Genomic DNA, 27,900 nt, shown 5'->3' with positions numbered 1-27,900 from the left:
CCTTTCAACTTTGAAATTTACTGTTCAATTTTGAATGAATACCCGACATTGCCATTTCTGTGTGTGTTTCCACTATTACTCCCCAGCAACAGGCCCGCTGTCTTGGGGTCATACTTGATTCCGAGCTTTCCTTTGCCCCCCACATTCGATCACTGGCTCGCTCTTGTCATCTGCACCTCAAAAACATTTCTAGAATTCGACCTTTTCTTACCTTTGACTCTGCAAAAATTCTTACTGTTTCTCTTATTCATTCTCGTCTCGACTATTGTAACTCTCTTCTAATCGGTCTCCCTCTTACCAAACTCTCCCCCCTCCAATCTGTCTTGAATGCTGCAGCCAGGATCATATTCCTCACCAATCGTTACACCGATGCCTCTACCTTGTGCCAGTCATTACACTGGCTACCCATCCACTCCAGAATTCAGTATAAACTTATTACCCTCACTCACAAAGCCCTCCATGGCTCAGCACCACCCTACATCTCCTCCCTTGTTTCAGTATACCACCCTACCCGCGCCCTCCGTTCTGCTGATGACCTGAGGTTAGTATCCTCAATAGTCAGAACCTCCCACTCCCGTCTCCAAGACTTTACACGTGCCGCACCAATTCTTTGGAATGCACTTCCCAGGTCAATACGATTAGTCCCCAATCCCCACAATTTTAAACGTGTCCTGAAAACGCATTTATTCAGACTGGCCTACCACCTCAACACATTAACCTAATCTATCCCTGTGTGGCAGAGCCAAAAGTTTTACCATAACCAGGTTCCCCGCATCATTCTCCCACATGCTTTATGCATCCATTAGCCCTCTGTGTCCGTACTGTCACACACCTAACATTATGGCTGGTCCATACAATCAGGGCAACTGTTGCCACCCACCTTTCGTGTCTACCTCTTTCCTCATAGACTGTAAGCTTGCTAGCAGGGCCCTCTTTCCTCTTGGTATTTGTTATAATCTGCTGTATGTGATTATTGTTATGCTGTAATGTCTATTGTCTGTACAAAACCCCTCTGAAATGTAAAGTGCTGCGGAATATGTCGGCGCTATAAAAATAAAATTTATTATTATTATTATTATTATGGTTTCCAAAGAAATAAGGCCGCACTCTGCGAGATAATAGTGAAGATTTATTGACACATAATTACATGTCACGTCGGGGATGTGATAACAAGAGTGTCAAGTGGCTGACAACGGCCGTTTCGCGTTTCAGTGGCTTACATTGAATAAAAAAATGGACAGTAAATTGTTACCGATGCAGGCAGAGATTAAATTAAGGAAACGAGACAAATTTTTACTTGATAAAAATGATTTTTTGAATGGTCAGATATTCAGCTGGAATAAGCAACGAATGAATGCACATACTGGACAATCAGGAAAAGGGAAATATAAGCGCCATTTCCACAAACAGAATCATGCACCAATTAGGAGAGATCATTTGACAACGGATTCTGATTCAAGCATGGGAGAAGGTGTTAGTTTATCCATGATTCCATCTGATCAGCAAGCATCAGCAGAGGCAGGTGCGTCTGGATCACACATCCCTTTAGGCGGAGGATCAGAAGAGGAAGGAGGAAGACCTTATGGACAAAATCGCAAGAGAAAACAGGTTTCATGGAGACCAAGACGTTAAGGGACACATCATTGCTTGCAGTAATTAATCTAACCGATCATGTGTTACAAGATTCTCATTATTCATTACTAGCTAAGGGTCTTAATTTTTGTATACCAGGTAATTTTGATTTGACAGAATTTAAGATTGATTTGTTTAAATCTATTAGGAAGATGCACCTACATAAGCATTTTTTATTCAAATCACCTACTGACACTCCATTATCAGGGGAGGTACAATGTGAAGTGGGTCCTTTGGGATTTATGGCAGGAGTAGGTACTTTGGCAGAAGTGCATGAAGACGCTGCATTATTGTTGAGCATTACTGAACCTGAGGGTGATTTTCCACAAATGATTAAAACCCCATTCTTAGGGGGTGTAACATCCCAATATATGCCCCCTGTCTCCCCAGGAAACCTAATCGATTTATTTGAGATGTTAGTCATTAAAGATGTAGAGGCATTAGTATATCCTATAGCACCTTCGAATTTAACAGTGGCAGAGAAGCAAGCAATGAGAGAAATCAGAGATTGGACGGACACAGTAGTGAGACCATCAGATAAAGGAGGGAATACTGTTTTTTTGCCCAGAGAAATGTATTTAGCAGAAGCCCATCGACAATTATCAGATACAGTAACATACACTAAATTGGTGGGAGATCCTACCCCTAAATATATGAGACTTGAGGTCTTTACTTAGGCAGTATGTTGTAAAAAATACTATTTCTGAAAAAAAGGCAGAAAAATTATTACCTGAATTTCCCACACGTCCTCACTGGTACCACGTACCAAAATTACATAAATCCCTCTCTTGTCCTCCAGGTCGCCCCATTATTTCTGGGATAGGATCAGTGACGGAGGCACTTTCACAATATGTAGATTGGTTACTACGACCTCTGCTCACTCAGATCCCGTCTTACATAAGAGACACAAAAGCTTTTTTAGAAGTAATACATGAGTTTGGTTGGCAACCTGGCTTTTTCCTAACATCAATAGATGTAGAGAGTCTGTATACAAGGATTCCTCAACAATTGGGAGTTGACACTATTAGAGAGATATTAGGTACCATAGGGAAAGAACAAGGTTTTATTGATTTTGTCTGTGATGCATTGAGTTTTATTTTAACACACAATGCCTTCACTTTTGATTCAAAATGGTATTGTCAAAATGTGGGAACAGCGATGGGTACACCAGTATCTTGTACGTTTGCGAATCTGTTTTTGGGAGCTTTCGAGGAGAAATATATTTACAACATGCAAAAATATTTTAGACATATTAGACTATACCTCAGATATGTGGACGATGTGTTCATAATTTGGGACGGTACAGAAGATATATTTGTGGAATTTGTTAATTATCTCAATGATGTGAACCAAATGAATATGGTATTCACCCATAAATTTGGAGGTGTTAAATTAGAGTTTTTAGATGTCCTGTTGGAGATCAAAGATGATACTATTTGTACTTCGGTTTTTAGGAAACCTATAGCCACCAATTCCATATTGCGGTTTGATAGCTATCATCCCACACATACCGTTAATTCAGTACCATATAGTCAATTTTTGCGAATATTTCGTTTGAATAATACAGTGGAGGGTCGGGAACGACAATCCAGAGAACTATATGAGAGATTGAGGCAACGAGGATATCCTGACCATTTATTGGACACCACACTTCAACAAGTGAGATCACATTGGGATGACAGCAGGAGATGTGTAGTTTATCAACAGAGTAAAGAGAGTAAGAAGGAAAAGAGATTCACCTTTTGTTTCCGTTATGGTCCGATGGATAGGCAGATTAGATCGGTAATTAGGAAACACTGGCACATTTTGGAACAAGATAGAGAGCTGTTTGATATAGTGTCAAGAGGACCACTCATTTCTAATAAACGTAGTACAAGGATTAGGGATGTTCTAGTGCAGAACCGGTTAATAACTCCACGTGATACATGGTTGAATCAAGGAATACCTAAGGGAAATTATGAATGTGGACAATGTCCTTATTGTAGATATCATTGCACTGGCCATATACTACAAATAGGTGCTGTTAGACATACAGTGTCCAGTCTAATTACATGTAAGACCGATCATGTGGTTTATGTCATCTTCTGTACATGTCGATTTTTTTACATAGGAAAGACAATACGTCCACTCTATGTTCGATTTCGGGAACACTTCAAGTCGATAACAACGGGAAAAGGAGTGCCACGTCTTATTGATCATGTTAGGACTGTACATGGGATGGATCCAGGTGTCCTTTCTTTTGCTGGTATTGAAAAAGTCATGTTACCCCCACAAGGAGGGAATTTGAATATATTATTATTGAAGCGGGAATCCAAATGGATTATGGATACACGGGCAACTGGTCCCATAGGTTTCAATGATAAAATAGATATGGCCATTTTTTGGTGATAACTGATTTAAATAATGCATTTCTTTTTCCGTAAATACTGGCAGGTTATAAATTAAGGACAAATAGACAAATATCTAGGGGATAATGTAAATTATTGGTGTTAAGTAATACATATCTCATAAAAAAATATAATTAAAAAAATATATAGGTATTTCCTTAATTGGTTAGTTCTGAATCATGCGGTATAATTTGCCCTAAAATCGTTTTAACAAGGACAATACAATGGGCTTAGATCATCATTGTGACATAAATGGCCAAAAGATTGGTGTCAGTAATTTTTTATTTTAATTGCTGGAGCCATGGTAAAATTGCATATATATATCTTGATTAGATCATAATGTATGGAAGCACACACTTCCTATGGATTTAGTATCATGCAGCTCTCGGATTTATACTAATAAGCTGTTTCCTTTGGAACAGATTACCCAGAAGGGTTAATTTGATAATAGGGGTCCTTTAGTTATGTTGATAATCACTCAATAGTCCTTGTAATATTTGTCTTTATATGTAAGATTATTGTTCCCGCTGCAGCGGTGAAATATGTGTGTTTTTTATATGTTTGCACTGAGCACCTGTCTGTTTTACTTGTTAGTTATACAGCGGCTGAGGTAGGAGGAGTGACTGGATGACATGATTTGCTTAAGAATCCGTCATTTCCCCCTGCACTTTGACCCGTGGAAGTGCTCGAGTAGCGCGAAACGGCCGTTGTCAGCCACTTGACACTCTTGTTATCACATCCCCGACGTGACATGTAATTATGTGTCAATAAATCTTCACTATTATCTCGCAGAGTGCGACCTTCTTTCTTTGGAAACCACAAGTGATTTGTTATGAGGTCAAGCACCCGGGAATCCTCCATGTGAGCTCACCGCCTGCTGCAAGCCACGGATCCTAGCACGGTAACAGCGGTGCCGCCCGCTTCTTCTTCTTTTTTATTATTATTATTATAATGAATTCATATATTAATTAAATGGAAAAGCAACAATTTATCTGGCGAGTTATTTGAATGTTCGGCCTACGTCCACCTGTCTGACAGACGGTATTCTAGTGGCTTGTAGCAGCAGCAGCTAGGTGCGCTGCTTGCCTGCAGTAAATAGGATGTGTTCCATCCATGGAACACTATGATAGGATTCATTCCATTCATAGAACACAATGCTTGGATGTGTTCTATTCCTGGAATACTTTGGAACTTTGGATCACTGGAACAATGGGACCACGTGTCACAATGGGCAACCCAGAGTCTGTAGCAGCTGCGCAGTAGTAGTCAGCTTCAGTCTGCTGAGGGAGCCTCAGCAGACAGGTGGGGGGGGATGCTCACTCGCTCAGTATCGGCAGTTTCTCTGAGAATGGTGCACTCACTCTCTTAAGCGGTTTCCAAAGACAGATTGAATTGAAATCGGGATACACAAGTAGTGTTTTCAAAGCATTATTTGAATGCTTTTTTCAAATGTCGCTGCTCTGCAATTAGTTTTTCTTGGTCCAAGTTGCACATTTCCATTTCCTTAGCCTTGATTTAACTTGACCAACTCTTCTACTACAGCAAGTGCTATTCACCGCTATATGGAAGGCATTGCACTGTATTCAATCTGTCATTTAATTAACTGTTATGCCGCACTCAGCAGGAGGCGGGGCTTAGGCCCCGACGTCACTCCCTCCGGTACAGCGGTCCCTTGGGGGTCCCCGTCAGGTGCGCACGCGCAGCTCTCGTCCCCTGGTCTCCTCCTCCATGTCACGTTTGCGCTTGCGCGCTCCTGTCAGTGCTGTATAGGGCTCGGTCCTCTCTATGGTAATGGAGGACCTGACCCGGAACCTGTAGTGGTCATGTGCTTTCTGGCTAGGTCCTGACCCGGAACCAGTAGTAGTCATGTGCTATATCAGACGACCTCCCCCTAGGGGAGGTGCCTGATTATTGTTGTGCTTCCTGGCTGGGTCAGCTGTGTCGCAGCCTGGCTGTGCGCTGTTCTCAGGTCCTCTGCCTGTCTGCTATTCTGTGGTGCTCCTAGCACTTGCTCTGAACCCTTGTTGCTTCATGCTCAGTTGTGCCTCCTGGCACATTCTCTCGTATTCTGTCCCTTGTATCTTGCTCAGTCGTGCCTCCTGGCATTCACTCTATTTCTGTTTTCTGTTACACCTCCTTGCACGACTGCTGTCTCATTCTGTACCCTGTCGTGCTCCTTTCACGCATCCTGCTTTGTTTACCTCCGGATGTGTTACTCGCTACACGCCTAATGTGCCCACGTGTACCCGTCTTGCACTATCCTGTATTCAGCGCACTCCTGTGTATTCTCCTGTGTTCCCTAGTATCCTGCACCCTCCAGTCACACAGTCTCGTTATCTCCTGTGAGCCGGCCGCCTGGTGCCAGCAGTCGTGGTATCGTATCCCCTGGGGCTTGCTCCTGACACTCCCTGTATAGGGGGTGGTCCTCACTAGGCTAGCTCGCCCTGGGAGGGTTGGTGCCGCGACCCAGAGGGTCCACTCTAGGAGTCGCTAACACTCTAACACTCTAACAGTATAATCAGGCCATGGACCCTGCTGGTACTGCGGCTTCTGTCCAAAAGGAGCTGACTTTCCTCCGGGAAAACCAGATTAGGATTATGGCATTTCTCAAGTCCATGCAGTCCGGTTTATCTGCCTCTCAGTCCTCTGAGCCTGGGAATTGTGCCCAGTTGGCTAGTCTCCAGCAGGAACTTGCGCAGCAACGTGACTCCCAGGCTCAGATTCTCAACTATATAGCATCGGTAGATAATCGGCTCTTTTCCATACAATCTGCCCAGGCCATGCTTCCACACTCGCTTCCGCGCCTATGCAAGCCACCCCGGTATAGTGGTGACCCTGTATTGTGTCGCGGGTTCTTGAACCAATGTTCGTTTGCATTTTGAGTTTTTGCCACAGCATTACCCCACCGATCGTGCTAAAATAGCATTTATAGTTTCGCACTTAGAGGGTAAGGCGCTTGCGTGGGTGAATCCCCTTTGGGAGCGTGATGACCCGCTCGTCGCTCAGCTTTCCATCTTTTTGGACACTTTCCGCAAGGTGTTCGACGAGCCGGGTCGCCTTGCTTCCACCACCGAGTCCCTGTTTAATCTTCATCAAGGTTCTCTATCGGTTGGACAATACGCGATATGTTTTCGCACTTTGTCCTCTGAGCTAGGTTGGAATAATAATGCCCTCGTAGGGGCCTTTTGGCGTGGTCTGTCCGGTCGGATCAAAGACGAACTGGCGGGCCGAGATACCCCTACCAATTTGAAGGATCTTATCTCTCTCGCGACACGCATTGATTTGCGCTTCCAGGAGCACACCCGCGAGTCAGCCAGAGAGAGGGTCCTCTCGCCTTTCTTCGTCCACTCGCAGTTTTTCTCAGCCGTTACCCAAGTTATCTTCGGCAGATCCGGTACCTGAGCCTATGCAGGTGGATCGCCTCCAGATAGCTCAACGGCGTCGTGTGAAAAGGCAGGCAAAAGGGCTCTGTTTCTATTGTGGGGATGCCTCCCACTTTCTACGCTCATGTCCCAAGAGACCGGGGAAGTCTCTCCGCCTGGGACTGTTAAGTGAGGTCTCCTCAAGCGTATGTGATTCCTCTCTACCCCTGACCGTGCCTCTTTCCCTGAATTTTGGTTTCGAGACTTTTACTGTGAAAGCTATTGTGGACTCTGGGGCAGTGGGTAACTTTATTAGTCTCGAGGCAGTTAAGAAGTTTCGTATTCCTGTCAGATCCCTGGAGTCTCCTAGGTCAGTAGTTCCGGTCGACGGTAAGCCCTTGCAGGACACCGTTAACCAGGTCACTGAGGAAGTTGAGTTGCAGATTGGCACATGTCATCGGGAGCGGATCTCCTTCCACGTATTGCCGACTTCGCCTCATACCCTTCTTCTTGGCCTTCCTTGGTTACGTGTTCATGGGCCGACCCTGGACTGGCAATCCGGTGACATACTTCGTTGGGGACCGTCCTGTCAAAAGAGTTGCCTGCTGTTCGTTCATCCGAAGAACCCTGCTTGCTCGTCTTCGACGGTTACAGGTCCGCCGTCCTCCACCCCGTCTGTGACTTGTGACATTGTCGAGAAGGAGGCTGAGAGTCAGTCTCCACATCCGTCAAGCAACCCGTCTGTGACTTGTGACATTGTCGAGAAGGAGGCTGAGAGTCAGTCTCCACATCCGTCAAGCAACCCGTCTGTGACTTGTGACATTGTCGAGAAGGAGGCTGAGAGTCAGTCTCCACATCCGTCAAGCAAACCGTCTGTGACTTGTGACATTGTCGAGAAGGAGGCTGAGAGTCAGTCTCCACCTCCGTCAAGTGACCGGCTCAAGGTAATTACCGTAGCTTCCGTCAAGTTGACGCCCCAGCGCCCAGGGGAGACCTTTGTGTCTAAAGGTAACCGTAAAGGTGTGTTATCCTGGGGACAGTCTTCTCCGGCTGCCGGCCATGTTGGTGCCAAGAGGACACTCTCCCGTTTATCCCACGATTACTGGTGGCCGTCTATTGCTCAGGACGTCAAAGACTTCGTGGCTGCTTGTCCATCGTGTGCCAAGAAGAGACTTCCCAAGCAACCATCCTCCGACAGCTCGCCTCTTAAGGATGAATTGACTTCCAATGACTGCACCACCGCTTCGGCCTACGACCATATCAGTGTGCCTCTGCCGGTTCGACCTGTCTCGGGAATACCTGCCTCCGATTCCCTGTCCGTGGAGTTCTCCAGGGTATGGCAGGAGACCGAATTTTCTCGTATTGAGACTCTGGATCTGAGTGGTCCTCATGCAGTTAGGAAGTGTCTGGATCCCGCTCCTAGTGTCAAGGTGCTATTTTCCAGTTCTAGAGAGAGGGGGCTTAAAGGAGGGGGTACTGTTATGCCGCACTCACCAGGAGGCGGGACTTCGGCCCCGACATCACTCCCTCTGGTACGGCGGTCCCTCGGGGGTCCCCGTCGGGTGCGCATGCGCAGCTCTCGTCCCCGGGTCTCCTCCTCCATGTCACATTTGCGCTTGCGCGCTCCTGTCAGTGCTGTATAGGGCTCGGTCCTCTCTATGGTAATGGAGGACCTGACCCGGAACCTGTAGTGGTCATGTGCTTTCTGGCTAGGTCCTGACCCGGAACCAGTAGTAGTCATGTGCTATATCAGACGACCTCCCCCTAGGGGAGGTACCTGATTATTGTTGTGCTTCCTGGCTGGGTCAGCTGTGTCCCAGCCTGGCTGTGCGCTGTTCTCAGGTCCTCTGCCTGTCTGCTATTCTGTGGTGCTCCTAGCACTTGCTCTGAACCCTTGTTGCTTCATGCTCAGTTGTGCCTCCTGGCACATTCTCTCGTATTCTGTCCCTTGTATCTTGCTCAGTCGTACCTCCTGGCATTCACTCTATTTCTGTGTTCTGTTACACCTCCTTGTACGACTGCTGTCTCATTCTGTACCCTGTCGTGCTCCTTTCACGCATCCTGCTTTGTTTACCTCCGGATGTGTTACTCGCTACACGCCTAATGTGCCCACGTGTACCCGTCTTGCACTATCCTGTATTCAGCGCACTCCCTTGTATTCTCCTGTGTTCCCTAGTATCCTGCACCCTCCAGTCACACAGTCTCGTTATCTCCTGTGAGCCGGCTGCCTGGTGCCAGCAGTCGTGGTATCGTATCCCCTGGGGCTTGCTCCTGACACTCCCTGTATAGGGGGTGGTCCTCACTAGGATAGCTCGCCCTGGGAGGGTTGGTGCCGCGACCCAGAGGGTCCACTCTAGGAGTCGCTAACACTATAACACTCTAATATTAATGGTCTATCTTGTCCTTTGCTGCTTGGTAGGTACAAGTGTGATAAGCTGCAGTAATGTGTTTGGCTTTGGATAGCTACATTTCTGCACACCCACCTGCTACAAGGCCTGCAGCCCCTTCCCCTCAGTACTTCCCCAGCCTTAATTCAAGCATTCAATTCCTGCCACATCCCTCATGCAATGATATGTCATTTCATTTTTGAAACATTGTCCCCCTCTTGTGGCCTTTCAACTTTGAAATTTACTGTTCAATTTTGAATGAATTCATATATGAATTAAATGGAAAAGCAACAATTTATCTGGCGAGTTATTTGAATGTTCGGAGAACGTCCACCTGTCTGACAGACGGTATTCTAGTGGCTTATAGCAGCAGCAGCTAGGTGCGCTGCTTGCCTGCAATAAATAGGATGTGTTCCATCCATGGAACACTATGATAGGATTCATTCCATTCATAGAACACAATGCTTGGATGTGTTCTATTCCTGGAACACTTTGGATCACTGGAACAATGGGACCACGTGTCACAATGGGCAACCCAGAGTCTGTAGCAGCTGCGCAGTAGTAGTCAGCTTCAGTCTGCTGAGGGAGCCTCAGCAGACAGGTGGGGGGGATGCTCGCTCGCTTGCTCAGTATCTGCAGTTCCTCTGAGAATGGTGCACTCACTCTCTTAAGCGGTTTCCAAAGACAGATTGAATTGAAATCGGGATACACAAGTAGTGTTTTCAAAGCATTATTTGAATGCTTTTTTCAAATGTCGCTGCTCTGCAATTAGTTTTTCTTGGTCCAAGTTGCACATTTCCAATTCCTTAGCCTTGATTTAACTTGACCAACTCTTCTACTACAGCAAGTGCTATTCACCTCTATATGGAAGGCATTGCACTGTATTCAATCTGTCATTTAATTAACGATCTATCTTGTCCTTTGCTGCTTGGTAGGTACAGGTGTGATAAGCTGCAGTAATGTGTTTGGCTTTGGATAGCTACATTTCTGCACACCCACCTGCTACAAGGCCTGCAGCCCCTTCCCCTCAGTACTTCCCCAGCCTTAATTCAAGCATTCAATTCCTACCACATCCCTATTGCAATGATATGTCATTTCATTTTTGAAACATTGTCCCCCTCTTGTGGCCTTTCAACTTTGAAATTTACTGTTCAATTTTGAATGAATTCATATATGAATTAAATGGAAAAGCAACAATTTATCTGGCGAGTTATTTGAATGTTCAGTCTACGTCCACCCATCTGACAGACGGTATTCTAGTGGCTTGTAGCATCAGCAGCAGCTAGGTGCGCTGCTTGCCTGCAGTAAATAGGATGTGTTCCATCCATGGAACACTGTGATAGGATTCATTCCATTCATAGAACACAATGCTTGGATGTGTTCTATTCCTGGAACACTTTGGATCACTGGAGCAATGGGACCACGTGTCACAATGGGCAACCCAGAGTCTGTAGCAGCTGCGCAGTAGTAGTCAGCTTCAGTCTGCTGAGGGAGCCTCAGCAGACAGGTGGGGGGGGATGCTCGCTCGCTCGCTCAGTATCGGCAGTTTCTCTGAGAATGGTGCACTCACTCTCTTAGGCGGTTTCCAAAGACAGATTGAATTGAAATCGGGATACACAAGTAGTGTTTTCAAAGCATTACTTGAATGCTTTTTTCAAATGTCGCTGCTCTGCAATTAGTTTTTCTTGGTCCAAGTTGCACATTTCCAATTCCTTAGCCTTGATTTAACTTGACCAACTCTTCTACTATAGCAAGTGCTATTCACCTCTATATGGAAGGTATTGCACTGTATTCAATCTGTCATTTAATTAACGATGTACAGTTGTGGCCAAAAGTATTGACACCCCTGCAATTCTGTCAGATAATACTCAGTTTCTTCCTGAAAATGATTGCAAACACAAATTCTTTGGTATTATTATCTTCATTTAATTTGTCTTAAATGAAAAACACAAAAGAGATAATGAAGCAAAAAGCAAAACATTGATCATTTCTCACAAAACTCCAAAAATGGGCCAGACAAAAGTATTGGCACCCTCAGCCTAATACTTGGTTGCACAACCTTTAGCCAAAATAACTGCGACCAACCACTTCCGGTAACCATCATTGAGTTTCTTACAATGCTCTGCTGGAATTTTAGACCATTCTTCTTTGGCAAACTGCTCCAGGTCCCTGATATTTGAAGGCTGCCTTCTCCAAACTGCCATTTTTAGATCTCTCCACAGGTGTTCTATGGGATTCAGTCTGGACTCATTGCTGGCCACCTTAGAAGTCTCCAGTGCTTTCTCTCAAACCATTTTCTAGTTCTTTTTGTAGTGTGTTTTGGGTCATTGTCCTGCTGGAAGACCCATGACCTCTGAGGGAGACCCAGCTTTCTCACACTGGGCCCTACATTATGCTGCAAAATTTGTTGGTAGTGTTCAGACTTCATAATGCCATGCACACGGTCAAGCAGTCCAGTGCCAGAGGCAGCAAAGCAACCCCAAAACATCAGGGAACCTCTGCCATGTTTGACTGTAGGGACGTGTTTTTTTCTTTGAATGCCTCTTTTTTTCTCCTGTAATCTTTTTTTCTCCTGTAAACTCTATGTTGATGCTTTTGCCCAAAAAACTCTACTTTTGTCTCATCTGACCAGAGAACATTCTTCCAAAACGTTTTAGGTTTTTTCAGGTAAGTTTTGGCAAACTCCAGCCTGGGTTTTTTATGTCTCGGGGTAAGAAGTGGGGTCTTCCTGGGTCTCCTACCATACAGTCCCTTTTCATTCAGACGCTGACGGATAGTACGGGTTGACACTGTTGTACCCTCGGACTGCAGGGCAGCTTGAACTTGTTTGGATGTTAGTCGAGTTTCTTTATCCAACATCCGCACAATCTTGCGTTGAAATCTCTTGTCAATTTTTCTTTTCTGTCCACATCTAGGGAGGTTAGCCACAGTGCCATGGGCTTTAAACTTCTTGATGACACTGCGCACGGTAGACACAGGAACATTCTGGTCTTTGGAGATGGACTTGTAGCCTTGAAATTGCTCATGCTTCCTCACAATTTGGTTTCTCAAGTCCTCAGACAGTTCTTTGGTCTTCTTTCTTTTCTCCATGCTCAATGTGGTACACACAAGGACACAGGACAGAGGTTGAGTCAACTTTATTCCATGTCAACTGACTGCAAGTGTGATTTAGTTATTGCCAACACCTGTTAGGTGCCACAGGTAAGTTACAGGTGTTGTTAATTACACAAATTAGAGAAGCATCACATGATTTTTTGAACAGTGCCAATACTTTTGTCCACCCTCTTTTTTATGTTTGGTGTGGAATTATATCCAATTTGGCTTTAGGACAATTCTTTTTGTGTTTTTTCATTTAAGACAAATTAAATGAAGATAATAATACCAAAGAATTTGTGTTTGCAATCATTTTCAGGAAGAAACTGAGTATTATCTGACAGAATTTCAGGGGTGTCAATACTTTTGGCCACAAATGTATCTTGTCCTTTGCTGCTTGGTAGGTAAAGGTGTGATAAGCTGCAGTAATGTGTTTGGCTTTGGATAGCTACATTTCTGCACACCCACCTGCTACAAGGCCTGCAGCCCCTTCCCCTCAGTACTTCCCCAGCCTTAATTCAAGCATTCAATTCCTACCACATCCCTCATGCAATGATATGTCATTTCATTTTTGAAACATTTTCCCCTCTTGTGGCCTTTCAACTTTGAAATTTACTGTTCAATTTTGAATGAATTCATATATGAAATAAATGGAAAAGCAACAATTTATCTGGTGAGTTATTTGAATGTTCGGTCTACTTCCACCTGTCTGACAGACGGTATTCTAGTGGCTTGTAGCAGCAGCAGCAGCTAGGTGCGCTGCTTGCCTGCAGTAAATAGGATGTGTTCCATCCATGGAACACTATGATAGGATTCATTCCATTCATTGAACACAATGCTTGGATGTGTTCTATTCCTGGAACACTTTGGATCCCTGGAACAATGGGACCACGTGTCACAATGGGCAACCCAGAGTCTGTAGCAGCTGCGCAGTAGTAGTCAGCTTCAGTCTGCTGAGGGATCCTCAGCAGACAGGTGAGGGGGATGCTCGCTCGCTCAGTATCGGCAGTTTCTCTGACAATGGCGCACTCACTCTCTTAAGCGGTTTCCAAAGACAGATTGAATTGAAATCGGGATACACAAGTAGTGTTTTCAAAGAATTATTTGAATGCTTTTTTCAAATGTCGCTGCTCTGCAATTAGTTTTTCTTGGTCCAAGTTGCACATTTCCAATTCCTTAGCCTTGATTTAACTTGACCAACTCTTCTACTACAGCAAGTGGTATTCACCTCTATATGGAAGGCATTGCACTGTATTCAATCTGTCATTTAATTAACGATCTATCTTGTCCTTCGCTGCTTGGTAGGTACAGGTGTGATTAGCTGCAGTAATGTGTTTTTTGGCTTTGGATAGCTACATTTCTGCACACCCTCCTGCTACAAGGCCTGCAGCCCCTTCCCCTCAGTACTTCCCCAGCCTTAATTCAAGCATTCAATTCCTACCACATCCCTCATGCAATGATATGTCATTTCATTTTTGAAACATTGTCCCCCTCTTGTGGCCTTTCAACTTTGACATTTACTGTTCAATTTTGAATGAATTCATATATGAATTAAATGGAAAAGCAACAATTTATCTGGCGAGTTATTTGAATTTTCGGTCTACATCCACCTGTCTGACAGACGGTATTCTAGTGGCTTGTAGCAGCAGCAGCAGCTAGGTGCGCTGCTTGCCTGCAGTAAATAGGATGTGTTCCATCCATGGAACCCTATGATAGGATTCATTCCATTCATGAACACAATGCTTGGATGTGTTCTATTCCTTGAACACTTTGGATCACTGGAACAATGGGACCACGTGTCACAATGGGCAACCCAGAGTCTGTAGCAGCTGCGCAGTAGTAGTTAGCTTCAGTCTGCTGAGGGAGCCTCAGCAGACAGGTGGGGGGGATGATCGCTCGCTCGCTCAGTATCGGCAGTTTCTCTGAGAATGGTGCACTCACTCTCTTAAGCGGTTATCAAAGACAGATTGAATTGAAATCGGGATACACAAGTAGTGTTTTCAAAGCATTATTTGAATGCTTTTTTCAAATGTCGCTGCTCTGCAATTAGTTTTTCTTGGTCCAAGTTGCACATTTCCATTTCCTTAGCCTTGATTTAACTTGACCAACTCTTCTACTACAGCAAGTGCTATTCACCTCTATATGGAAGGCATTGCACTGTATTCAATCTGTCATTTAATTAACGATCTATCTTGTCCTTTGCTGCTTGGTAGGTACAGGTGTGATAAGCTGCAGTAATGTGTTTGGCTTTGGATAGCTACATTTCTGCACACCCTCCTGTTACAAGGCCTGCAGCCCCTTCCCCTCAGTACTTCCCCAGCCTTAATTCAAGCATTCAATTCCTACCACATCCCTCATGCAATGATATGTCATTTCATTTTTGAAACATTGTCCCCCTCTTGTGGCCTTTCAACTTTGAAATTTACTGTTCAATTTTGAATGAATTCATATATGAATTTAATGGAAAAGCAACAATTTATCTTTCGAGTTATTTGAATGTTCGGCCTACGTCCACCTGTCTGACAGACGGTATTCTAGTGGCTTTTAGCAGCAGCAGCAGCAGCTAGGTGCGCTGCTTGCCTGCAGTAAATAGGATGTGTTCCATCCATGGAACACTATGATAGGATTCATTCCATTCTTAGAACACAATGCTTGGATGTGTTCTATTCCTGGAACACTGTGGATCAATGGAACAATGGGAGCACGTGTCACAATGGGCAACCCAGAGTCTGTAGCAGCTGCGCAGTAGTAGTTAGCTTCAGTCTGCTGAGGGAGCCTCAGCAGACAGGTGGGGGGGATGATCGCTCGCTCGCTCAGTATCGGCAGTTTCTCTGAGAATGGTGCACTTACTCTCTTAAGCGGTTATCAAAGACAGATTGAATTGAAATCGGGATACACAAGTGGTGTTTTCAAAGCATTATTTGAATGGTTTTTTCAAATGTCGCTGCTCTGCAATTAGTTTTTCTTGGTCCAAGTTGCACATTTCCAATTCCTTAGCCTTGATTTAACTTGACCAACTGTTCTACTACAGCAAGTGCTATTCACCTCTATATGGAAGGCATTGCACTGTATTCAATCTGTCATTTAATTAACGATCTATCTTGTCCTTTGCTGCTTGGTAGGTACAGGTGTGATGAGCTGCAGTAATGTGTTTGGCTTTGGATAGCTACATTTCTGCACACCCACCTGCTACAAGGCCTGCAGCCCCTTCCCCTCAGTACTTCCCCAGCCTTAATTTAAGCATTCAATTCCTACCACATCCCTCATGCAATGATATGTCATTTCATTTTTGAAACATTGTCCCCCTCTTGTGGCCTTTCAACATTGAAATTTACTGTTCAATTTTGAATGAATTCATATATGAATTAAATGGAAAAGCAACAATTTATCTGGCGAATTATTCGAATGTTCGGCCTACGTCCACCTGTCTGACAGACGGTATTCTAGTGGCTTGTAGCAGCAGCAGCAGCTAGGTGCGCTGCTTGCCTGCAGTAAATAGGATGTGTTCCATCCATGGAACACTATGATAGGATTCATTCCTGTAATGTATAATAATTAGATCTGTCTCTTTAAGCAAGCCAGACTTATGGGACTTGGAGGGTGGAGACAAGAGGGATGAGAAGGGAAGTTTCAGTTTCACTTCTGGTAGCATGGGAATGCAAGTGTTATGCTGTGTGCTGGAGGATGAAGAATAAAACATATCTAAAGTTTAATACCTTGAATTCTTCATAACGTGTGGATATTACAACTGGCGACGAGGATGGGATATAATCACCTACTGCTGTGAGTACGGACTCTATTTTACCGCTTCACACGCCAGCACCACTGAGAGACTCTATCATGGCTGACTACTTGCACACATTCCCACAGTTTGATATGACTGATGTCATTAATCTCTCCCATAACTGGAGAAAATGGCTAAACAGATTTGAGAATTTCCTAGAATCCATGGACATAAAGGAGGAGAAAAGAAAGAGAGCTTTGCTCCTGCATTGTGCAGGCACAGGAGTCTATGACATATACAGTACGTTACCTGCAGCAGAAACAGACACATACAGCAACTGCACTAAAGCTCTCACTGGCTATTTCAACCCCAAACAGAATATCAGATATGAAAGATATAAATTCAGGATTGCCAAGCAGCTTCCAGAAGAGTCCATAGACACTTATGTCACACGGCTGAAAGAGTTAGCACATGGATGTGCCTTTACAGATGTAGATGATGAAATCCTAACTCAAATAATTGTCACCTGCTCGTCTAATAACCTAAGGCATAAGGCTCTGCAGCAGGATATCTCTCTACATGATTTGCTCAAAATGGCCCGTGCTATAGAAATAGCAGATCATCAGGCTACCGTAATGGAGAATGGGGATAAATTACATGTGCATAATCTCAAACAGAAAAATTTACCAGACAAACAAGCCCAGAAACAGAAAAAATGTTATAGATGTGGACAGGATTTCCCTCACCACCAGAACAAATGTCCAGCTATGGGACAAACCTGCAGTAAATGTGAAAAAGGGAATCATTTTGCAGCTGTTTGCAAATCAGCGCACTACAAGCCTCCGCTGCTTATGACAAAATCTGCAGATGTAAAAGTGATAAATCAGGACACAGAAGAAATGTCTGCGACTGAGAACTATGTGTTCACTACCTCTGTCACTGGTTCAGTACAGTCTCCCTGTGTTACACTCTCAATCTGCAACACTGACATTACCTTTACAATAGATACAGGAGCTTCAGTGGATATCATAGATGGCACTACATATGAACAATTGAAAACAAGGCCAGTCTTACAACAAGTGCAGACTAAAATCTTTCCTTATGGATCTAAAACACCTCTAGCTATAATGGGACAATTTGATGCTGAAATTAGATATAAAGAAAACAGGCAGAAAACCACTTTCCACACATTACAAGGATCGGGAGGATGTCTTCTCAGCTATCACACTGCCTTGGAGCTAGGGCTCATCCAGATTATTCATACCATAACTGACCTTGCGGATATGGATGTACAAACTATGGTGAACAGCTTTCCCTCCCTATTTAGTGGTTTGGGAAAACTAAAGGACTCTCAAGTACACCTTCATGTGGATGACAATGTTCGTCCAGTAGCCCAGCCTCACAGGCGTATTCCATTTCACCTGAGACAGAAGGTAGAAAAGGAACTCCAATTGCTCATGGATGAGGACGTTATTGAAACTGTTACTGGTCCCACTCCGTGGGTCTCTCCACTTGTGGTAGTTCCAAAACCAAAGACTCCTGATCAAGTGAGACTGTGTGTTGACATGCACTTGCCCAACACCGCTATCCAGAGGGAAAGACATATCTCACCTACGATTGATGACATTATTCATTTATTAAATGGAGCCACCGTCTTTTCAAAGCTCGACCTCAATAAGGGATATCATCAATTAGAACTGAGTCCAGAGTCCCGATATTTGACCACATTTTCCACCCATGTGGGCCTCAGAAGATACAAAAGATTGACTTTTGGAGTCTGCTCAGCAGCAGAAATTTTTCAGGATGCAATAAGGAGTGTCATTCAACACATCCCAAATGCCTTTAATTACAGTGATGACATATTGGTTTTTGGTAAAACTCAAGCTGAGCATAATCGTGCTCTATATGCTATCTTCGAATGCCTGCTTTCTGCTGGACTCACTTTAAACAAAGAGAAGTGCGAGTTTGACAAGGGTTCATTAGAATTCTATGGTCACATCTTCTCGACAAAAGGAGTACAACCAGACCCCAAGAAAGTGGAAGCTATCAGAACAGCCTCAATTCCACAGGATGCTAGTGAAGTGCGTTCTTTCCTTGGAATGGCAAGTTACTGTGCTAGATATATTCCGAATTTTTCAACAATCAGCAATCCACTACGGGAACTTACAAAACAAAGTTGTATTTTTCAATGGTCTCAAGGCTGTCAGGCCTCTTTTGAAACAATTAAAAATGAACTCTGCTCGACAACCACTATGGCTTATTTTGATCCAGCTCTTCGAACTGAACTGATTGTGGACGCCAGTCCCGTGGGACTGGGTGCTATTCTAGCGCAATACAAGGATAACAATCAAAATCCTCACATCATTTCTTATGCAAGTAAGAGCTTAACAAACACTGAAAGAAAATATTCTCAACCTGAAAAAGAAAGCTTGGCAGTTGTCTGGGGATGTGAACACTTTCACTTATTTCTCTATGGAGCTCCCTTCACCATTGTCACAGATCATCAAGCACTTCTTACAATTTTTGGAAATCCCAGAGCTAAAATGCCTGCACGAATTGAACGATGGGGCCTACGTCTACAGGACTACAACTATAAAATTGTTCACAAACCTGGAAAATACAGCAATCCGGCTGATTATCTTTCAAGACATCCTACTAATGATGATATACCTGTGCATTCCTCCATTGAAGAATACCTACGTTTTGTTACAGATCATGCCGTGCCAAAAGCACTTTCTCTTGATCAATTTATAAATGAAACAACAAAAGACAAGACACTCTGTGCCCTAATACAAATCACCAAAATCGAAGGTGGCATGAAATTCAAAAAGAAAAATTTCCTGATTCTGAGATTGATCTGAAAGAGTTAAAACTATTCTCAAACGTACGTGAGGAATTATCAGTCACTGAAGAACACCTCATTCTTCGAGGTACCAAACTAGTTGTACCTAAGACTTTGCGTAACTTAGTCATACAGATAGCACATGAAGGTCATTTAGGAATTGTTGGCACAAAGAAGTTACTCAGAGAAAAAGTGTGGTTCCCAAATATGGATCACTTGGTGGAAGAAAAGATTAGACGCTGTTCTACTTGTCAATTAATCACTCCATCATCAAACTTAGAGCCATTACAAATGTCCCCGTTACCCACTGCTGTCTGGGAGGAAGTGGCAGTCGATATATACACTCACTGGCCACTTTATTAGGTACACCTGTCCAACTGTGTGTTAAGACTTAATTTCTAATCAGCCAATCACATGGCGGCAACTCAGTGCATTTAGGCATGTAGACATGGTCAAGACAATCTCCTGCAGTTCAAACCGAGCATCAGTATGGGGAAGAAAGGTGATTTGAGTGCCTTTGAACGTGGCAAGATTGTTGGTGCCAGAAGGGCTGGTCTGAGTATTTCAGAAACTGCTGATCTACTGGGATTTTCACGCACAACCATCTCTAGGGTTTACAGAGAATGGTCCGAAAAAGAAAAAAAATCCACTGAGCGGCAGTTCTGTGGCCGGAAATGCCTTGTTGATGCCAGAGGTCAGAGGAGAATGGGCATACTGGTTCGAGCTGATAGAAAGGCAACAGTGACTCAAATTGCCACCCGTTACAACCAAGGTAGGCAGAAGAGCATCTCTGAACGCACAGTGCGTCGAACTTTGAGGCAGATGGGCTACAGCAGCAGAAGACCACACTGGGTACCACTCCTCTCAGCTAAGAACAGGCATCTGATGGCTACTTTCAGCAGGATAATGCGCCATGTCATAAAGCTCGAATCATCTCAGATTGGTTTCTTGAACATGACAATGAGTTCACTGTACTCAAATGGCCTCCTCAGTCACCAGATCTCAATCCAATAGAGCATCTTTGGGATGTGGTGGAACGGGAGATTCGCATCAGGGATGTGCAGCCGACAAATCTGCGCCAACTGTGTGATGCCATCATGTCAATATGGTCCAAAATCTCTGAGGAATGCTTCTAGCACCTTGTTGAATCTCTGCCACGAAGAATTGAGGCAGTTCTGAAGGCAAAAGGGGGTCCAACCCGTTACTAGCATGGTGTACCTAATAAAGTGGCCAGTGAGTGTATATGGACCATTGCCAAATGGCCAATACATTCTCGTAACAATTGATGAATATTCTCGATACCCTGTCATTTCATTTATCTCTTCAACATCTGCTAATAATGTCATACCAGAGCTGGACGACATTTTCTCGGCATATGGTATTCCAAAAGTGGTCAAAACAGACAATGGACCTCCATTCAATGGACATGTGTTTACACAATTTTCTGAATACTTGGGATTCAATCACAGGAAAATCACACCTTGCTGGCCGCAAGCCAATGGAATTGTGAAACGTTTTATGCGCACTCTGGGGAAACGTATCAAGGCAGCGAGTCTGGAGCACATCCCACTGAAACAGTCATTATACAAATTCATGCGTAATTACCGCAATACGCCACACTCCACTACTAATGCTGCTCCAGCTCATTTAATGTTCAGCAGAACCCTGCGTATACGTCTCCCTGATGTGACCAGCCATCCCCGACCGAGTGACTCCTCAGTGAGATCCACAGATTTCTCCAACAAACAAGCCATGAAACGTTATGCAGACAGAAGGCGAAGGACACAGTCAAGTGCCATCGAAAGAGGGGATGTCGTGGTGATACGTCAAAGACCAACCAACAAGACCTCACCTGTATATGGTCCTGCAAAATATTATGTTACCAAAAGGAAAGGCAGCATGATCACAGCTGAACGAGATGGACACTCCATAACGTGAAATTCTTCATATTTTAAAGTCATACCGCAGAATGATGACAATGAACTCTCTTTGGTGGAAGATTTGGTATCCGATGGTAGAGAGGACCAACAAGAGGTAGCTGGTCCATCAACAATGAACTCTCTCAATGAGCCCAGATGTTATCCTACACGAGAGAGAAGAGCTCCATCGAGGCTTATTGAAGAAGTGTAACTACAGTTTTGTGTGTTTTTTTTTTTTTTGTTGTTTGTTTCTCTGGTTTTAGAATTGAACAAATAAGACAAAACGGACATATGATTTCTTTGGACGTTTTCATGTTGTTGCATTTATCAGTAATATAGATTATTTATAAAAAAAAAAAAAAAAGGGGATGATGTAATGTATAATAATTAGATCTGTCTCTTTAAGCAAGCCAGACTTATGGGACTTGGAGGGTGGAGACAAGAGGGATGAGAAGGGAAGTTTCAGTTTCACTTCTGGTAGCATGGGGAATGCAAGTGTTATGCTGTGTGCTGGAGGACGAAGAATAAAACATATCTAAAGTTTAATACCTTGAATTCTTCATAACGTGTGGATATTACAATTCCATTCATAGAACACAATGCTTGGATGTGTTCTATTCCTGGAACACTTTGTATCACTGGAACAATGGGACCACGTGTCACAATGGGCAACCCAGAGTCTGTAGCAGCTGCGCAGTAGTAGTCAGCTTCAGTCTGCTGAGGGAGCCTCAGCAGACAGGTGGGGGGATGCTCGCTCGCTCGCTCAGTATCGGCAGTTTCTCTGAGAATGGTGCATTCACTCTCTTAACCCCTTCGCACCCGAGCCTGTTTTTGCTTTCGTGACCGGGCCAATTTTTTCAATTCTGACCAGTGTCACTTTATGAGGTCATAACTCTAGAACGCTTCAACGGATCCTACTGATTCTGACATTGTTTTCTCATGACATATTGTACTTCATGATGGTGGTAAAAATTTTTAGATATGATCTGCACTTATTTGTTAAAAAAATTAAAATTTGGCAAAAATGTAGAAAATTTTGCAATTTTCGAACTTTTAATTTTTATGCCCTTAAATCAGAGAGTGATATCGCACAAAATAGTTAATAAATAACATTTCCCACATGTCTACTTTACATCTGCACAATTTTGGAAACATAATTTTTTTTTTTAGGAAGTTATAAGGGTTAAAAGTTGACCAGCGATTTCTCATTTTTACAACAAAATTTGCAACACCATTTTTTTTAGGGACCACCTCACATTTGAAGTGAGTTTGGGGGGTCAATATGACAGAAAATACCCAAAATTGACACCATTCTAAAAACTGCACCTCTCAATGTACTCAAAACCACATTCAAGAAGTTTATTAACCCTTCAGGTGCTTCACATGAATGAATGGAATATGGAAGGAAAAAATAAACATTTAACTTTTTTTCACAAACATTTTACTTCAAAACCATTTTTTTTTATTTTCACAAGTGTAAAAAGAGAAAATGAACCACTAAATTTTTTGTGCAATTTCTCCCGAATACGCCAATACCCCGTATGTGGGGCTAAACCACTGTTTGAGCACACGGCAGAGCTCAGAACGGAAGGAGTGCCGTTTGACTTTTTCAATGCAGAATTGGCTGGAATTGAGATCGGATGCCATGTCGCATTTGGAGAGCCCCTGATGTACCTAAACAGTGGAAACCCCCCACAAGTGACCCCATTTTGGAAATTAGACCCCCCCAAGGGACTTATCTAGATGTGTGGTGAGCACTTTGAACCCCCAAGTGTTTCACTAAAGTTTATAATGTAGAGCCGTGAAAATAAAAAAAAATCATTTTTTTTCCACAAAAATGATCTTTTAGCCCCCAATTTTTATTTTCACAAGGGTAACAGGAGAAATTGGACCCTAAGAGTTGTTGTCCAATTTGTCCTGAGTACGCTGGTACGCCATATGTTGGAGAAAACTACTGTTTGGGCACACGGTGGGGCTCGGAAGGGAAGTAGTGACGTTCTGAAATGCAGACTTTGATGGAATGGTCTGCGGGTGTCATGTCGCGTTTGCAGAGCCCCTGATGTACCTAAACAGTGGCAACCCCCCACAAGTGACCCCATTTTGGAAACTAGACCCCCCAAGGAACTTATATAGATGTGTGGTGAGCACTTTGAACCCACAAGTGTTTCAGTATAGTTTATAATGTAGAGGCGTGAAAATAAAAAAATCATTTTTTTTCCACAAAAATGATCTTTTAGCCCCCAATTTTTATTTTCACAAGGGTAACAGGAGAAATTGGACCCTAAGAGTTGTTGTCCAATTTGTCCTGAGTACGCTGGTACGCCATATGTTGGAGAAAACTACTGTTTGGGCACACGGTGGGGCTCGGAAGGGAAGTAGTGACGTTCTGAAATGCAGACTTTGATGGAATGGTCTGCGGGTGTCATGTCGCGTTTGCAGAGCCCCTGATGTACCTAAACAGTGGCAACCCCCCACAAGTGACCCCATTTTGGAAACTAGACCCCCCAAGGAACTTATATAGATGTGTGGTGAGCACTTTGAACCCCCAAGTGTTTCAGTAAAGTTTATAATGTAGAGGCGTGAAAATAAAAAAATCATTTTTTTTCCACAAAAATTATCCTTTAGCCCCCAATTTTTATTTTCACAAGGGTAATGGGAGAAATTGGACCCTAAGAGTTGTTGTCCAATTTGTCCTGAGTTCTGAGTACGCTGGTACCCTATATGTGGGAGAAAACTACTGTTTGGTCACACGGTGGGGCTCGGAAGGGAAGTAGTGACGTTCTGAAATGCAGACTTTGATGGAATGGTCTGCGGGCGTCATATTGCATTTACAGAGCTCCTGATGTACCTAAACAGTGGAAACCCCCAATTCTAATTCCAACCCTAACCCCAGCACACCCCTAACCCTAATCTCAGCCCTAACCATAACCCTAACCACAAACCTAACACCAACACACCCATAACCTTAATCCCAGCCCTAGCCCTAACCCTAACCCCAACCCTAGCCCTAACCCTAGCCCTAGCCCTAACCCTAACCCTAGCCCTAGCCCCTGCATTTTTTTTTTTTACTTTTTTTTTTATTTTTGCCACAAGATCGCTGCCCTGCGATCTGATTCATAGTAACGCCACTTCACCTCTGATCATCTGTCAGTGTGAGATCAGAGGAGAAGCAGCGTTACTATGTGACAAGATCGCTGCCTGGCACATAATAACGCGACTTCTCTGATCTCACAATGACAGATGATCAGAGGTGAAGCAGCGTTACTGTGTGACAAGATCGCTGCCTGGCACAGCTGTGCCAGGCAGCGATCAGCTGTGCCAGGCAGCGATCTAGTCACACAATAACGCTGCTTCACCTCTGATCAGCTGTCAGTGTTAGATCAGAGGGAGAAGCCGCGTTACAATGAGGGAGATCGCCGGGAAACAAGCAGCTTTCCCAGCGATCGCTCCGATTGGCTGCTGTGACGCTGACGTCATCGGGACCTGAACCAATCAGGTCTCGATGACGTCGGGGGTCCCAGCATGCATTGCGCACCGGGATCCCCGCGTTGTAAGGTATGTGGGGGTCCCGGGAGGCACAAAACCGCCGACAGTAGACAAAGCCCAGCAAGCGCCAACGTTTATCTACTGTGGGCGGTCGTGAAGAGGTTAAGCGGTTTCCAAAGACAGATTGATTTGAAATCGGGATACTCAAGTAGTGTTTTCAAAGCATTATTTGAATGCTTTTTTCAAATGTCGCTGCTCTGCAATTAGTTTTTCGTGGTCCAAGTTGCACATTTCCAATTCCTTAGCCTTGATTTAACTTGACCAACTCTTCTACTACAGCAAGTGCTATTCACCTCTATATGGAAGGCATTGGACTGTATTCATTCTGTCATTTAATTAACGATCTATCTTGTCCTTTGCTGCTTGGTAGGTACAGGTGTGATAAGCTGCAGTAATGTGTTTGGCTTTGGATAGCTACATTTCTGCACACCCACCTGCTACAAGGCCTGCAGCCCCTTCCCCTCAGTACTTCCCCAGCCTTATTTCAAGCATTCAATTCCTACCACATCCCTCATGCAATGATATGTCATTTCATTTTTGAAACATTGTCCCCCTCTTGTGGCCTTTCAACTTTGAAATTTACTGTTCAATTTTGAATGAATTCATATATGAATTAAATGGAAAAGCAACAAATCATCTGGCGAGTTATTTGAATGTTCGGCCTACGTCCACCTGTCTGACAGACGGTATTCTAGTGGTTTGTAGCAGGAGCAGCAGCTAGGTGCGCTGCTTGCCTGCAGTAAATAGGATGTGTTCCAACCTGGGAACACTATGATAGGATTCATTCCATTCATAGAACACAATGCTTGGATGTGTTCTATTCCTGGAACACTTTGGATCACTGGAACAATGGGACCACGTGTCACAATAGGCAACCCGGAGTCTGTAGCAGCTGCGCAGTAGTAGTCAGCTTCAGTCTGCTGAGGGAGCCTCAGCAGACAGGTGGGGGGATGCTCGCTCGCTCGCTCGCTCAGTATCAGCAGTGTCTCTGAGAATGGTGCACTTACTCTCTTAAGCGGTTTCCAAACACAGATTGATTTGAAATCGGGATACGCAAGTAGTGTTTTCAAAGCATTACTTGAATGCTTGTTTCAAATGTCGCTGCTCTGCAATTAGTTTTTCTTGGTCCAAGTTGCACATTTCCAATTCCTTAGCTTTGATTTAACTTGACCAACTCTTCTACTACAGCAAGTGCTATTCACCTCTATATGGAAGGCATTGCACTGTATTCAATCTGTCATTTAATTAACGATCTATCTTGTCCTTTGCTGCTTGGTAGGTACAGGTGTGATAAGCCGCAGTAATGTGTTTGGCTTTGGATAGCTACATTTCTGCACACCCACCTGCTACAAGGCCTGCAGCCCCTTCCCCTCAGTACTTCCCCAGCCTTAATTCAAGCATTCAATTCCTACCACATCCCTCATGCAATGATATGTCATTTCATTTTTGAAACATTGTCCCCCTCTTGTGGCCTTTCAACTTTGAAATTTGCTGTTCAATTTTGAATGAATTCATATATGAATTAAATGGAAAAGCAACAATTCATCTGGCGAGTTATTTGAATGTTCGGCCTACGTCCACCTGTCTGACAGACGGTATTCAAGTGGCTTGTAGCAGGAGCAGCAGCTAGGTGCGCTGCTTGCCTGCAGTAAATAGGATGTGTTCCATCCGTGGAACACTATGATAGGATTCATTCCATTCATAGAACACAATGCTTGGATGTGTTCTGTTCCTGGAACACTTTGGATCACTGGAACAATGGAACCACGTGTCACAAAGGGCAACCCAGAGTCTGTAGCAGCTGCGCAGTAGTAGTCAGCTTCAGTCTGCTGAGGGAGCCTCAGCAGACAGGTGGGGGGGATGCTCGCTCGCTCGCTCAGTATCGGCAGTTTCTCTGAGAATGGTGCACTCTCTCTCTTAAGCGGTTTCCAAAGACAGATTGAATTGAAATCGGGATACACAAGTAGTGTTTTCAAAGCATTATTTGAATGCTTTTTTCAAATGTCGCTGCTCTGCAATTAGTTTTTCTTGGTCCAAGTTGCACATTTCCAATTCCTTAACCTTGATTTAACTTGACCAACTCTTCTACTACAGCAAGTGCTATTCACCTCTATATGGAAGGCATTGCACTGTATTCAATCTGTCATTTAATTAACGATCTATCTTGTCCTTTGCTGCTTGGTAGGTACAGGTGTGATAAGCTGCAGTAATGTGTTTGGCTTTGGATAGCTACATTTCTGCACACCTACCTGCTACAAGGCCTGCAGCCCCTTCCCCTCAGTACTTCCCCAGCCTTAATTCAAGCATTCAATTCCTACCACATCCCTCATGCAATGATATGTCATTTAATTTTTGAAACATTGTACCCCTCTTGTGGCCTTTCAACTTTGAAATTTACTGTTCAATTTTGAATGAATTCATATATGAATTAAATGGAAAAGCAACAATTCATCTGGCGAGTTATTTGAATGTTCGGCCTACGTCCACCTGTCTGACAGACGGTATTCTAGCGGCTTGCAGCATCAGCAGCAGCTAGGTGCGCTGCTTGCCTGCAGTAAATAGGATGTGTTCCATCCATGGAACACTATGATAGGATTCATTCCATTCATAGAACACAATGCTTGGATGTGTTCTATTCCTGGAACACTTTGGATCACTGGAACAATGGGACCACGTGTCACAATGGGCAACCCAGAGTCTGTAGGAGCTGCGCAGTAGTAGTCAGCTTCAGTCTGCTGAGGGAGCCTCAGCAGACAGGTGGGGGGGGATGCTCGCTCAGTATCGGCAGTTTCTCTGAGAATGGTGCACTCTCTCTCTTAAGCGGTTTCCAAAGACAGATTGAATTGAAATCGGGATACACAAGTAGTGTTTTCAAAGCATTATTTGAATGCTTTTTTCAAATGTCGCTGCTCTGCAATTAGTTTTTCTTGGTCCAAGTTGCACATTTCCAATTCCTTAGCCTTGATTTAACTTGACCAACTCTTCTATTACAGCAAGTGCTATTCACC

Source organism: Dendrobates tinctorius, unplaced genomic scaffold (assembly GCF_039654945.1).
Source record: "Dendrobates tinctorius isolate UK_male_01 unplaced genomic scaffold, ASM3965494v1 ptg000071l, whole genome shotgun sequence".
Taxonomy (NCBI): domain Eukaryota; kingdom Metazoa; phylum Chordata; class Amphibia; order Anura; family Dendrobatidae; genus Dendrobates; species Dendrobates tinctorius.
This window is presented reverse-complemented; position numbering follows the sequence as displayed.